Raw genomic sequence first — 14,529 nt, forward strand, 5'->3', positions numbered from 1 at the left:
GGGACTCCGGTTGGAGGAAAGGTTTAGATGGGTCTGCAGAAAACGCTTGCTGGCTACAAAGAGGTTCCGCATAACAGGGTTGCCTAGAAGATCACAGGAGGCTGGTAGGCAGCAACGAATGGCAGAGGGACACCTGTTGGAGGAAAGGGTTAGATGGGTCTGCGGGAATGCACTGTCGGTTGCTCAGAGGCCCTGCAAGGGAAGCGGTAGAGCATCTCCGAGGACGGGCAAGGAGGAGAAGGAGGGCAACATGAAAACAAGTCTCGTTGCACTATCACACATTTCAAATTCCAAGTCACAGTGCAATTCGAACATAATACGCTCCACAAATGTCAATCTACACAAGTGTATACAACATATGAAGTCCCACTTCCTGGACTGCAAAAACTGAATGCACATAAGATGCAAGGTGTGGGGGGGGAACTGAAAGGAGCCACATGGGGCTGCAGGGAGCGTTGCAGGGGAAACAGGGATGTAACATACGGTGCAGCGGGCAGGACTGGAAGTAGCTGCATGGGGCTGCAGGGAGTGCTGCGGGGAAGAAAGATGTGGCCATGTGGTGGACGGAGGGGGCACAAGCCGCAAAGGGCTGTAAATTAGCATACTTGTCACTGTGTAATTAACAATTTTGTCATAGTACGAATTTGAACAAAATTAGAATGGACCGTCTGGAAAGGGATACTTGTACTTTAATTGTACTGTCATTTCCCATGATAACTAGCCAGACTCAGCAGGATATTCATGCTAACTAGCTATCGGCATGATGCAAAAACAACATCATTAAAATGCCATAAAAGTGGCAATAAGGATCCTATAGCTCTCTGCCTCTGCTTACCTTATCCATTGCTAATGTAAGTGTCTTGGAGACATGAAAATCAGTTCAAAATGCTGTAACAATCACAGATCCATCAACATTATGTGAAGTTGTGTTTTTGTGGTACATACTATTGGAATGAATGTATGATACATTTATTTGGCTTTACATGCTGAATAGATGTGACAGAGCAACACAATATGAGAAGGAAGGGGGATATATTAAGTTTCTTTATGAAGAAAAGTAGTTTTTTCCCCCCAAAAAAAACAAAAAAAGTAGTTGTTATATATATAAAGTGGTCAATATATTATATTGTACCCTGGTGGAGGGGTTCCTGGCTGATTGCAGCATTTCCTCGACATTTGCAGGCAGCCCCAGAGACATCAGGTGGTGCCTTTCAGGGGCCAAACCCACAGTTGCAGCTGTGCTGGCTTGGGATGCCATAACAGCCCTTCTGCTTGGCTCAGCAAGTCCTGTCGAAGCAGAAGCTGCCATGGATCTGTGCTGATCATCTGCGCCAGCGTCGCGAACCACAATTGTCTCGGACCCTGGGAGGCGATCAAGGGGACTTGAGCTCCTTCCTGGCGAATCCTCTCCAGTGTCAGTGGAAAAAGTGGCAATGGGGGGGAAGGCATACAGCAGTTCTTGCGGCCATGGGTGAACAAAGGTGTCCACACCCAGGGGGCCACCTCCCATCTCCAGGGAGAATCACAGAGGACAGTGGATTGTTGCTTATGTAGCAAAGAGGTTGACCCAAGCTCGTCCCAGCCTATTCCAGATCTGCTCCACCACCTGAGGATTCAGTCTCCACTCTGAGCTGTGCGGACCTCCCCTGGAGAGAATTTCTGCTGCTGTATTGGACACGCTCAGCAGGTGTATTCCCTGTATGGAGCGGGGATTGACTTGCGCCCACAGGAGAAGTCTACATGCCACACAGTCTTGGCCTCCCTGGTGGTTGATGTAGGCCACCACCAACGTGTTGTCCATCTGAACCAGGATTTGTTTGTCTGCCAGACCATGGCGAAAGTGGTGTAGCACCAGTCGCACTGCTTGCTGCTCCAGTCGCACTGCTTGCTGCTCCTGAACATTGATGTGTGCGGCCGACCAGATACCGCTCCACACTCCTTGGACTCCCATCTCATTTCAGACAGTGCCCCAGTCGGTCCCGGAGGCATCTGTGGTGATGACTTCCCATCTGTGCGGGAATCCGAGGGGGGAGCTGAGGCTTGTTCCGATTTCTCCACCAGGACAGTGCCTGCCAGCTGTTTATTGTGACAATTTCACATTAACTATAAAGGTTGTGACTACTTGTTTAATAAAGGAATATTTTGCAATTATAGCTGTAATTGACCAAACAATATGTTTTTTTAATTTATTTTTAATACATTTTCTTTCAATCACCAGTTTAGCAATGTGAGCTGCAATGAAAATGCCTTACATTAGCATCCTTGTGGCAATGTTTCACGGTCACAACAGCAAAATACAAAATGTATAAGACCTATCTAGCTAGCTAATTTATACAATCTACTTGACTAATTGTGGTGGGGTAGCCAGTAATGGAGGCTTGGAGACAGACCACAGGTAAACAAAACCAAGACTTTATTAAATCAACAAAATAAACAGACACAAGGGCCAACAAAGACGTTCCACAAAACAAGTAAACAAAAAGACACGGGCTGGTCAAAGGACTTCACCATGCCACAAAATTAGCAAAACAGCAAGCCCCAAGAAAACCGCACACTGACCACTGGGCAGGTTTCCTCCCACACCCAACTCTTCATTCCTTGTTTTCAAATGGAGAAGCTGAGGCCTCCTTATATAGCAGGTGGCTGGGGTTGATTGACCTTAATTGATCAATCACCCCAGCCACCTGCAGTCCATGCACAGGCAGGGAGGGACAATTAACCCCCTCCATGCCACACTAATTGATTGGCTTTTCCTCTCCAAACCACACTCAGACTGCCATTCTGTGTTCGGAAACATAACTGTGAGTTCGAGTTCCAGCGAGTATGGAATAAATAGCAATAGTTGTCTGTGTATGTATTCATGTGTTTGTTGTGATCCTCTTTCCTTTTCTGTCATATTGTAATTCTGAAACACTCTGATCAAGGTAATTAAAAAGTCAGTAATTATGACTATGAAAAGTAATTAAAAGTCATTATTTTTCCACATCCTTAACCACCTTACTTCTGCTTCATTGCTCTCCATGAAATATGTCCTCCTGGACTGAAGACAGTCCAGATGCCACATATTTTCAAAAAACATGATATTGCAGTTTGTCAAATCTACTAACATACCAACACTACATGTCAACAAATTAATTTGTATTTTGAAACATATCGACAAATACTCTACCATAAACTAAAAGTTGAGTTCCCATACACTTGTTGGCTACCCACCAAAGTGGGCGGTAAAATTGACAGATTGACAGATCTCTGTGGAAGGACTGAGGCCAGCTCCGATTGAGACTCCCAAGTATCGCTTTTTTCTCTCGTGTTTGCTAGTTTAGTTAAGAGTTACATTGATTGTTTACATGGTTACTTGTTTAGCTAAGAATTATATATCTTGCACCTGTATTGTAGTAATGGCAGTGACTGTCTGTTAGTTAATTAGCAACTTACGTTGCACACTCAGAAGTGGTTACATTGTAGGCTTTTATTATTTAGCATTTATTTAGCATTGCTGCAAGCTATTGTTCAGTGTAACTGCGTGTGTCTGGCATGGTCTTTGTCTGTATTCAGATATAAAGCGCTCATTAATTGTGCTTTTAGTATTCATGCATGGGAGGGATTGCCATCCTGACAGCCGTGTCATTCAACGCAACGCAGGTGTGCACTGTCCTAATTAATTACAGGTGAAGTATTTAACAGCCCCCTGGGCCTCTGTGCTATCAGTCAGCGCCAGCAGCCTTCACTGCTTCCTTCTGAAGGGCCCCAATGCCAAAGGGCAGGGACTCTAGCTGGAGAACTCCAGGGGGGGGAGATGCCGCACACCAACAGCAAGAAGCCATGCCGATTACCGTCCTGCTCTCTCTGTCTTCTCGGCATGCACCTGCACACCATTGCTTCCCTATTCCCTCTAACCTCATCTATCTGCCTCTCCCCTCCTCCTCCCTCCCATTTACTCCACTCTCTAAAGGCCTGTGGAACTGCCACTCCGCTTCCAACAAGGCCGACTTCATCTCCGCCTTCACCTCCCACCACTCTTTGGATTTCCTCGCTCTCACTGAGACATGGATGTCCCGGGACAACTCAACCACTCCTGCTGCCTTATCCTCACTATTTGTCCTGTCCCACTCCCCTAATCTTACCGAGTGGGGAGGAGGAACAGGGCTCCTGCTCTCCCCTTCTCTGTCCCCCCCTTTCTCTCCTCTATCATGACCAACAGCTTTGAATTCCACGCAGTGGAACTCACCTCTCCCTCTCCCTCTCACCTCTTCCCTCTAGTTTTCTACCACCCCACTGGTCCACTCACCTCCTTCTTGGATGAACTGGACTTCCTTCTCTCCTCCCTCCCCTCACTGTTGTAGCGTTATGTTGGGTGTATTTTGATAAGAGCATTTTGGCTCTGAGCTGAAGCACTGATCTAAAGAAGACCTCTCCCCCCCAAAGTTATCAGATTTCCTTAGCTCATCAGCTTGGAACTGGTTTGCATCAAAGTGACAGTTTTGGGGAGGATGGCACCGAGAAGAGGCCAAATAGTTTGGAATCCTGCTATGAGATGTCTGGAGAAGGGGGCCTGTAGGTGATAAAAACTCTTTGAAGTGGACGAGAGCCGAAATCCCAACATAGAGCTACGAACCCGGGCCAACCGGCATTTCCAAAAGATGGCATGGATTGACATCAGTCATAAATCAAGCCCCCCTCCAATAGGACACTGGGGGCTGAAACCGAAATCCAATCTCAAAAACTCAAGAACCAATCACCTATTGATCTGACAGGTGTATAAAGAACAGCGCACGGTCTCTCTCTCTCTCTCTCTCTCTCACTCTCTCACTCACTCACTCACCTGAACCAGAAACTCACTGCCACAGCTCAACCTGTAGCTCTGTTGCCCGAACCGGAACCAGAAACCAACCAAGTCTTTGCCGGCAACAGAAGAGTTAAACTGGGAAAAGGAGATTGAGCCGTACGAAGAATTCTTTTAAAGGACTTTATTAAATAAAGAACTTTACAGACTGCGCTGCCCGCCTGTGCCCACCTGATCAGTGGAGTTTTACAGCTGGACAATTGACTAAGTCGACTGAATACGAAAGTGTCAGTCATTTAAATAGCTATTTGAGTCTTAAGAAACTTGACCCTTGGAACAAACAGGGCCCTGCTTTCCTCAAAGACTTTGTCTTCAAGTAACTACGGTGGAACCCTGCTTACAAAGAAGATTTTGTGCACAACCTTGGAGCCTTCAAACCAGTGGAAAATCTGTTTGGAAACGACTCTACTTTCGCAAAACCCCAACTTCCAGGTGCATCGACTGAGTGGAAGTTCTTGGACAAAGCCAAACCGGACTGCCTTTGTTCCAACCACACGGACCTCGTGCCGTGTGCTGTTATCTGAGCCCGAAGACAGAGAGGCCTCTCTGCGACGAAGTTCAGATAAGTTTAACAGTTTGGAGTTCATGATTCATGACATTTGAGAAATCAATTAGAAATGTTAATCTGTGATTCATAACTCTAGAATGTGTAATATCATTTAGTTTTCTTAAATATAAATGTGTGTTGCATTAAACTGTTTTGTTGATAATTTTAGAAATAAAATCTTTCAACACCGAGAAATCTCATTCCTGTTTAACTGTTTAGTCTGAAATTGACACAAGTTAATAGACATTAGATTATTGGTGGCCCTGCCTATCCTTAATCATTGAATAATAATCAATTATGGGAAATTGTGGTAAGAAGTAATGATAGGATCTTTCTCGGCACCTAAACGTAAATGAGACTGATGTGTATATATATATATAAAGTTACCTGACATTAAATACTAACCTGTGTAGTTATTTAATGTCTGACTAATAATACTAATTAGAGACTCACCTTCGTCTTACTAACCGGTATTGTAGTCAATGTGTTTATAACCTTTTTTGTTTAACGATTTGTGTGTTATCATATGCGATCCCATGGTCTTTGATTTGGTCACGGAAGTGATTTGTCTTTGATTTGTTGATCTAGAGTTGAATTTTAATTAGTTTTCCCTTTTGTATAATTAGTGTAGTGCTACATTTAGTCTTTGTTTTTGAATAAATTTGACAATTTATATCTTTGGAATTGGTGTCTGCGTCCAATTATTACAGAAATTGAGTTCTACAAGATTCCAGGATTCGTGATAAGGTGATACTATAAATTCACTTCTTTAATTGAAATTTATAAGTGTACCTTACGCTACACTCTCCTCACCTAAAATCCTCCTGGGAGACTAACATCCATCTCTCCAACCCCTCCCACTATGCTGCATTTCTTCCTCTCCTTCATTCCTTTAACTTCTCTCTCTCCCCATCTCCCCCCAACTCACAGGGCAGGCCGCCACCTAGACCTCATCTTCTCTAGAGGCTGCTCCCCTTCAACACTCTCCATGACACCCATGGACATCTCAGACCACCACTGCATCTTCTTCTCCCTTTCTCTTCCCTCCCTTCCCTCCCCACCCACTCCCTATGTCACCTTCCAATGTAATCTCTGCTCCGTCTCCCCCTCCACCCTTGTTTCCACTGCCCTCACACTCTTACCTTCCATTGACTGTTTTTCCCATCCATCTGTCAACTGTGCTACTTCCTCTTTGTTCTCCTCCCTCACCTCCTCCCTTGACTCACTGTCCTCTCACGTCTCGTCCTGTCCGTCCCTCCACTCCTCAGCCTTGGATCTCTGCTGTTCTCCACTCAACCTGAACTCGTCTGCGTGCCGCCAATCAGAAGTGGAAAAGGACCAAACTCCCAGTTGCCCTCGAGCTTTCCGCTCTCTACTGTCTACATTCTCTTCCTCACTCACCTAAGCCAAGAAATCTCTTTGAATCCACTGTCAACAACCCCCGCAAACTCTGCTCCACCTTCTCCTCTTTGCCCCCCCTCCCCCTCCTCATCTCTCACTGCTGATGATTTTGCCTCCTTCTCCTCCAAGATAGCAGACATCCGCAAGCTCTTCAACAGTCCCCCCTCCTCCCACCCAAGCCTCCCACCGACCAAGCTTCCTTTTCTTCAATCTCACCTCTCTGCGACTCAGAAGTTTCATCTCTCCTCCTATGTTACAAACCTACAACGTGCACCCTGGACCCTCTCCCTTCTCGCCTCCTCCGAGTGACCCCTCCTGATCTACTCCCCTTCATCTCCTCCCTCATTTACTCCTCACTCCTCTCTGGCTGTTTCCCCTCTGCATTTAAACAAGCTGCTGTCATCCCACTCCTCAAGAAACCAACCCTTGACACCACCTCTCCTCAGAACTACTGCCCTGTATCCCTACTCCCCTTCCTCTCAAAGACTCTTGAGCGGGTGGTCTACCATCAGCTCTCTGCCTTACTGTCCCAACACTCACTCCTTGATCCTTTGCAATCCGGCTTCTGCACAGTTCACTCCACTGAGACAGCTCTCCTGGCAGTCACTGACTCCCTCAGCTGTGCTTGAGAGGCCTCCCTCTCCTCAGTCCTCATCCTCCTTGATCACTCAGCAGCATTTGACACTGTCGATCACTCCATCCTCCTCTCTTGCCTCGCTGACCTTGGAATCTCTGGGACTGCTCTCACCTGGTTCTCCTCCTACCTCAGCGACCGGACCTACCAAGTAACATGGCGAGGTTCCTCATCCACCCCCCAACCTCTCCTCACAGGCGTACCCCACGGCTCCATCCTGGGCCCCCTCCTGTTCTCTCTCTATACTCACTCCCTGGGCCCCCTCATCACATCCCATGGTTTCGCCTACCACTTCTACGCAGATGATGACCAGATCTTCCTGTCTTTTCCCTCTTCTGACCCTATCATCCCCTCTCACATCTCTTCCTGTTTGTCTGCTATCTCTGCCTGGATGCACTCGCACCACCTCAAGCTCAACCTCTCCAAATTGGATCTCCTGTTTTTCCCCCACTCTTCCTAACCTTCTGCTGATCTCTCCATCTCCATCCCCTTGGAATCCACCACACTCTCTCTTTCTTCCACTAAAAATCTAGGAGTCACCCTCGATCCTGAACTCTCCTACACCCAGCACATCACCATGCTGACACGCAACTGTAGTTTCTTCCTGAGCAACATATGCCAAATCCGTCCCTTTCTCACCAACTACTCATCTCAGCTGCCTGTCTAGTCACTGGTCCTCTCCTGCCTGGACTACTGCAACTCTCTCCTGGCCGGCCTGCCTGCATCTACTACCCGCCCGCTCCAGCTCATCCAGAACTCTGCGGCTCGTCTGATATTCTCTCTGCTCTAATTCGCACACGCTACTCCACTGCTCCGCTCCCTCCACTGGCTCCCGATACCAGCAAGCATTCAGTTCAAGACATTGCACCTCACCTATCGCTGTCTTGACCACACTGCACCAAGCTAACTTCAATCCCTCATCTCCCCATACATCCCCTCCAGACTGCTGCGGACTTCTGGTGCCAGAAGACTAACTCTGCCTCCTCTCCACTCCCCTTCCTCCAGAGCCCGCTCCTTCTCATCCCTGGCCCCTAAATGGTGGAACGACCTTCCCACTGAAGTCAAAACAGCAGAGTCCTTGACCTCCTTCTGGCACTTACTCAAGTCACATCTTTTCAGACAGTAATATTAGTCCTTTTAATTCCCTGTAAGATAGCACTTCACAACATTTTACCATGCTTCCTGCGTTACTAATACTTGTATTATTGATTGATTTCCCCATTGCTCCCTTTCCCATAGCCCTTGACTGTGACCTAACATCCTGACAGCACTTAGCTTTTACTTTCCAGGAAGTATGACCTCACTTACTGTACTTACCTGTGTAAATTTTAAGTTGTAAAATGGATTATATTTTGAGTTGCTATGTTTTATGTAAACTGAATTTGTAATGATTGATGCCTTTATTGAACTGTATTTTTGCACTTTGTTTTGCACTTATGTTGTAAGTTGCCCTGGATAAGATCGTCTGCCAAGAAATAATATTATTATTATTATTATTATTATTGTCTGATTTTGTTTTTTATCGGTTACCACTGATAAACTGAATGACCCTAGAAAGTTTTGGAAAACTATTTAGTCTGTTTCTGGTAATCGTCTTACTAATGATTTGCCATCTTGTATATTGAAGGACTCAGTTACTGTGTATGACAAAACTGAAATGCTGAATTGTTTTAATGAGCACTTTGTATTTGTAACATTCCCTGATCAGCACTACCCAGTTTCTCCACCAGAGGCCACCCTTGCCACAGTCTGTACAAGCCCTTTTTTCCACTCTCTTGTTTCACCTTGGTACATGATGTCACCTGCTTTGTTTCTGCCTGTACATCTTTGTTAAGGTACAACGCTTCAGATGAAGCAACCCTACGGATCCCAGTGAATCAGGCACCCCAGTGAGTGCTTCCAGTAACAGTGTAGACTCTCAGCAGGAGACAGGCCTGGGAAGTAAATTCACAGACACTGAAGTCTGTTCATTTATCTTCAGTTTATTACAACTTTCACACAGCCTTTTATGCATCTACAAGCAATATTTCAAAGCAGGTTCGGGGCCGTCCCAAACCTGGATGATATTTTCTTGGCATAAGGTATTCTTTCTAATTAGTTCAAGCATGGAGGCGTTGATATCAAGGACACAGTAAACAACACGAGAAACAATATTTCATAAGGTTTTCTTTCTGGTACCCAGGGGCATTGCAAGGGAGTAGGCATCCCGGGCTGGCGGGGGGCCCCCAAATGAGAAAAACTCTGCCGCACCCCGCCCCCCCAATCTCACGGGAGAAAACTCTGTTCACCCCCCCCGCTCTCACAGGAGAAAATACCATCACCGTCAGGAATTATTTTGCCTGGGGCCCCCACGTACCCTAGAATTATCTCTGCTGGTACCAAGGACACAGCACACACTATACTGATAAGAACATGTTATATAGTTTTGGTTCGTTAACTAAAGAATGTCCACGGCATTAGAAATTATCTCTATCTGCCACACAGATAAGTTTGAGCAGAGAAATCCTAATAAGAACAAGGAACCCCTTATAAGAGCCAGTTTTAACTAGTATCTTAATGGAAAGCAATTTTACCCCAACAATCTTATACTCCCAGCAGGTCTGTTGCAGCCACTACCAATTCCACATCGTCCACATGGTCCCATATTGCTATTGACTTTTTTACGGATCTTCCTAAATCTCAAGGCTACACTACAATCCTTTTTGCTGTAGATAGATTCTCCAAGGCTCATTCCCTTGAAAGGACTCCCTACCACCCTGGAAACTGCAGAGTTCCTCTTTAATCACGTCTTCTGTGTTTTTGGGCTGCCGGAAGACATTGTTTCAGACAGAGGTCCCCAATTCAGCTCCAAGGTCTGGTTCGCCTTATTCAATTCCCTCAGCGTCAACATAAGCCTCACCTCTGGATACCATCCCCAGTCCAACAGACAGACTGAGAGGTTGAATCAAGAAATAGGTTGGTTCCTACAGTCTTATTGCTGTACTTCACAACATGACTGGAGTTGTTTCCTTCCATGGGCTGAGTGTATGCCCAGAATTCCATACACCGTCTTACACCATTTCAGTGTATGCTTGGCTACCAGCCTCCCTTATTCCCTTGGTCTGGAGAGCCTACTGACGCCCCGGCTGTTGATGACAAGTGGCATAGTGACAAGATCTGGCAGGCAGACCATGTATGCCGGTAACAATCCATTCGCCACCAGAAGATCCAGGCCAATCATCGCCACCACCCTGGCCACCAATATCAGCCCTGGCTCTCTACCCGAGACATCCGTTTCAAGCTTCCACCTAAGAAACTCAGTCCTTGATTCTTTGGATGCTTCAAGATAATCCACCAAATCAATCCAGTGACCTTCCGTCTACAATTGCCATCCACCTATCGCATCTCCCCGAACTTTTCATGTGTAACTGCTGAAACCAGTAGCTCCGGATCCCACTCACCTTTCCAGTCCTGCTTCCACTCCTACAGTCGCTTCTCCGCCTCCTCTACTGTTGGATGATGGTCCCGCTTATACAGTCTGGTCGCTCCTCTGCTCCCATCGCCACCGGGGTCGTCTCCAGTACCTGGTACCTGGTTCCTGCCTGACATCCTTGACCCTTCCCTCGTCTCAGACTTCCATTGTGACAATCCTGCTGACCCTGCCCCTCGACCTTGGGGCCATCCTTGTTGTCACTGTTTTCTGGCAGCTGAAGCTGCCCGTGGGAGGGGGGCTACTGTAACATTCCCTGATCAGCACTTCCCAGTTTCTCCACCAGAGACCACCATTGCCACAGTCTTTACAAGCCCTTTTTCCCACTCTCCCATTTCACTCACCAGTGGGCAGCCTGGTGGATGAGAGGCCCCCTAGAAATAACATTCCTCCTGCCCCACAACTGAGACTCTCCCAGGGGAGGGGTCAGGTATGCCCTCCCGGCAGTAGTGGGAGAGCCGCAGGTCCTCAAGAGAGGAGAATCGGCGCCAGTGTCCTTTCCCATAAAGACCTAAGGGACGTAATGGCAAGGTCACTGGCACTGGGGGAGGAGGCCTGCGGCAGCAGACAGCCGGGAAGGGAGAGACCACCCCCTCCCCCACCATTAGTTAAAAGAACAACTAGCGGGCTCTACACAGATCTCTCCCCAGTTGTACACAAAGCCTCAGCCCTGCCTTCTGCTCGTGGTGGCGGGAGCCGAGCCCCCCCCCATAGTCTTCCTAGAGGATCAAGCGGTGAGGCAAATGATTGAAATGATGGGTGCTAGCGCTAAGCTAGGTGAGGGAGAAGAGAGGAGTGGGGAAGAGAAAGGTTTCTTTACATGATTGTTACGGAGCGGGTAACTGCCCTCACAGCCATTATGGCACTAATTATTATATCAATAAATGTGAGGAGCATTGCTGATAGATCCAGCAGGGACCTCGCTGCGTTTGTGGAGGACTTTGAACTCTGCGATGCAGGTCGGGACCTGGTCCCCTTGTTCACCTGGGTGAGTTCTTCTGGCTCCTCCTTCTCCAGGATAGATCTCGTCCTCCTCAGTAAGCCACTGGAGAGGACCGCCATGTCTTCGGAGGCAGTCTTCTTTTCAGACCACAGGCTCCTGACGACAGAGGTGCTCATCCCGAGCACACGGGAGTCGGGGCCTGGGGTCTGGAAGCTCAACACCTCTCTGCTCGATGACCCTCGTGTTATTAAGACCTTTAGCAGACGCCTCGAGGAGTGGAGGACCCTGAAGGACCTTTTTGATTCTGATTGATTGGTGGGAGATGGTGAAGAAAAGGACCAAGGGCTACTTCATTCAGCTGGGGAAACGGAAAGCTTGTGAGAGGCGGGCGAGATATTCCCATCTAAACGCCCGCCTCCAGCGCCTGAGTCTTTTACAGCTCAGAGGCTTCGACCTAGCTGAGGAGGTGGCTCGGGTCAAACTGAGTCTCTCCGCCCTCTATCGGGAGGAGCAAGAGAAGATCAAGGTCCTTTCCAGGGTCCGCATCATGGAGGACGATGAGAAATGCAGCCGCTTCTTCTTCAAGAAAATGAAGGAGAGGCGGCCTGCAATGTCCTCCATGATCGACTCTTCGGGGCAAGAGGTGGAGGGCAGAGAGGCTGTTGAGACAGTGGTGCGGGATTTCTACAGGGAGTTGTATGATCAAAAGGTGGTGGATCAAAATCTGATCCATCACTTTCTGTCCCTGTTGGAGTCCCGCAATGAGGGGGACGAGGAGGAGGAGGAGGATCCAGAGATCACCACCACTGAACTCTCCCAGGTGATAGTCTTAACTCTGGAAGGACACCGGGTCCCGATGGGATCCCTGCTGAGTTCTATAAGATCTTTTGGGAGGTGCTTAAAGAAGATCTGGCCCAGGTCTTGGGGTCGATGTACAGAGAGGGTAGATTGGCCCCTTCTATAAAGAAGAGTATCCTCTCCCTTCTTCACAAGAAGGGAGACCAAAAAGATCTGAGGAACTGGCGGCCGGTCAGCCTCCTGTGCACCGACTACAAGATACTGGCCAAAGCACTGACGCTCCGGCTGCAGCGGCCACTCCCTCAAGTCGTGGGTCCCGACCAGGTCTGTGGTGCCCGGGGGAGATCGGCGGCCGACAACGCCATGCTGCTCAGGGATGTCGTGGCCTACTCGAACGAGAGAGGGCTTCCCCTGGTCCTAATCAGCTTGGACCAGGAGAAAACCTTCGACAGAGTGGGTCACGAATACCTGCAGCTCGTCATGGAGAGGATGGGTCTCGCTCTTGACCTGAGGAAATGGGTTAAGATCATTTACAGCGGTCTAAGCAGCAGGGTCCTTGTGAACCGCCACCTGACCGAACCATTTCCGGTCAGGTCGGGGGTCCGGCAGGGTTGTCCCCTGTCGGCCCTGCTGTACGTCCTCTGTCTGGAGCCGTTCATGCAGGCGATCCGCCGGGACGTCCGGGTGACAGGTTTCCATCTCCCGGGTTCCGGCGGAGAGCAACTGAAGGCCCTGGCCTACATGGACGACGTGGCCGTGGTTTGCACGGACGCTCCGTCCGTGGCCAGGGTCGAGGAACTGCTGGACGGCTTCTGCAGGGCGACGGGGGCCACTGTCAACAAGGCCAAGAGCGAGGTCTACCTCTCCAGGGCATGGCCTGTCGGCTGGGGCCCGCCGACCGTGTTCCCTGTGAAGCCGTTTATCAAGGTTCTGGGGATCACGATCGACGGGACCAACACGGGCACCCGGAGCTGGGAGGAGGCCATATCAAAGGTCCAAAAGAAGATCCACGGCTGGAGCACAAGGACCTTGACGATGGCTGGTAAGGTGCTGGTCGTAAAGGTCATCCTCTTCCCGATACTCCTCTACGTAGGAATGATCTTCCCCCCAGACAAGGTCATCGCAAAACTAGTGACCCGAATTATATTTCGGTTTGTCTGGGGGAGCAAAATGGAGAGGCTGAAAAGAGTGCAGATGGTGAAGGGTACTCTGCATGGAGGCAGGGGGGTCCCGGACGTTGTGCGGCTGATAAAGGCGCAGGGGCTGGCCTATGTGGTCAAGAACATCCAGGCTGCAAGAAAGTGAGTTTCATGAACCGCTTTTATTTTGCCAGCAGCCTGAGACCATTCGGCCTCTGCGCCATGGATAACACCAGGCCGCACTCGTGGGATCCCCCGCCGTTCTACAGGGCGCTCCGAGCCTTTGCGCTCGAAGTAGGCCTCCATAAAGTCGTGCTGGCCTCCTGGGATTATAAGACCATCTGTAGCCAGATGAGATCTACCCAGGAGACCAGCCGGATAGAAGATTTCCCTCCCGAAACCTGCCGGTTTATCTGGGCTAACGCTACGCACGTTTGCCTCACGAATACGCAGAAAGATGTCTCCTGGATGGCTGTGAGTCGGTGTCTCCCCACCCGAGTGTTCATGCACAGAAGGGGCATAGCTCCTTATGACACCTGCCCCTATAAGGGTTGCCTGTTGTAGCGTTATGTTGGGTGTATTTGGATAAGAGCATTTGGGCTCTGAGCTGAAGCACTGATCTAAAGAAAACCTCTCCCCCCCAAAGTTATCAGATTTCCTTAGCTCATCAGCTTGGAACTGGTTTGCATCAAAGTGACAGTTTTGGGCAGGATGGCACCGAGAATGGGCCGAATGGTTTAGAGTCCTGCTGTGAA

This window comes from Amia ocellicauda, chromosome 12 (assembly GCF_036373705.1).
Source record: "Amia ocellicauda isolate fAmiCal2 chromosome 12, fAmiCal2.hap1, whole genome shotgun sequence".
Classification (NCBI taxonomy): Eukaryota; Metazoa; Chordata; class Actinopteri; order Amiiformes; family Amiidae; genus Amia; species Amia ocellicauda.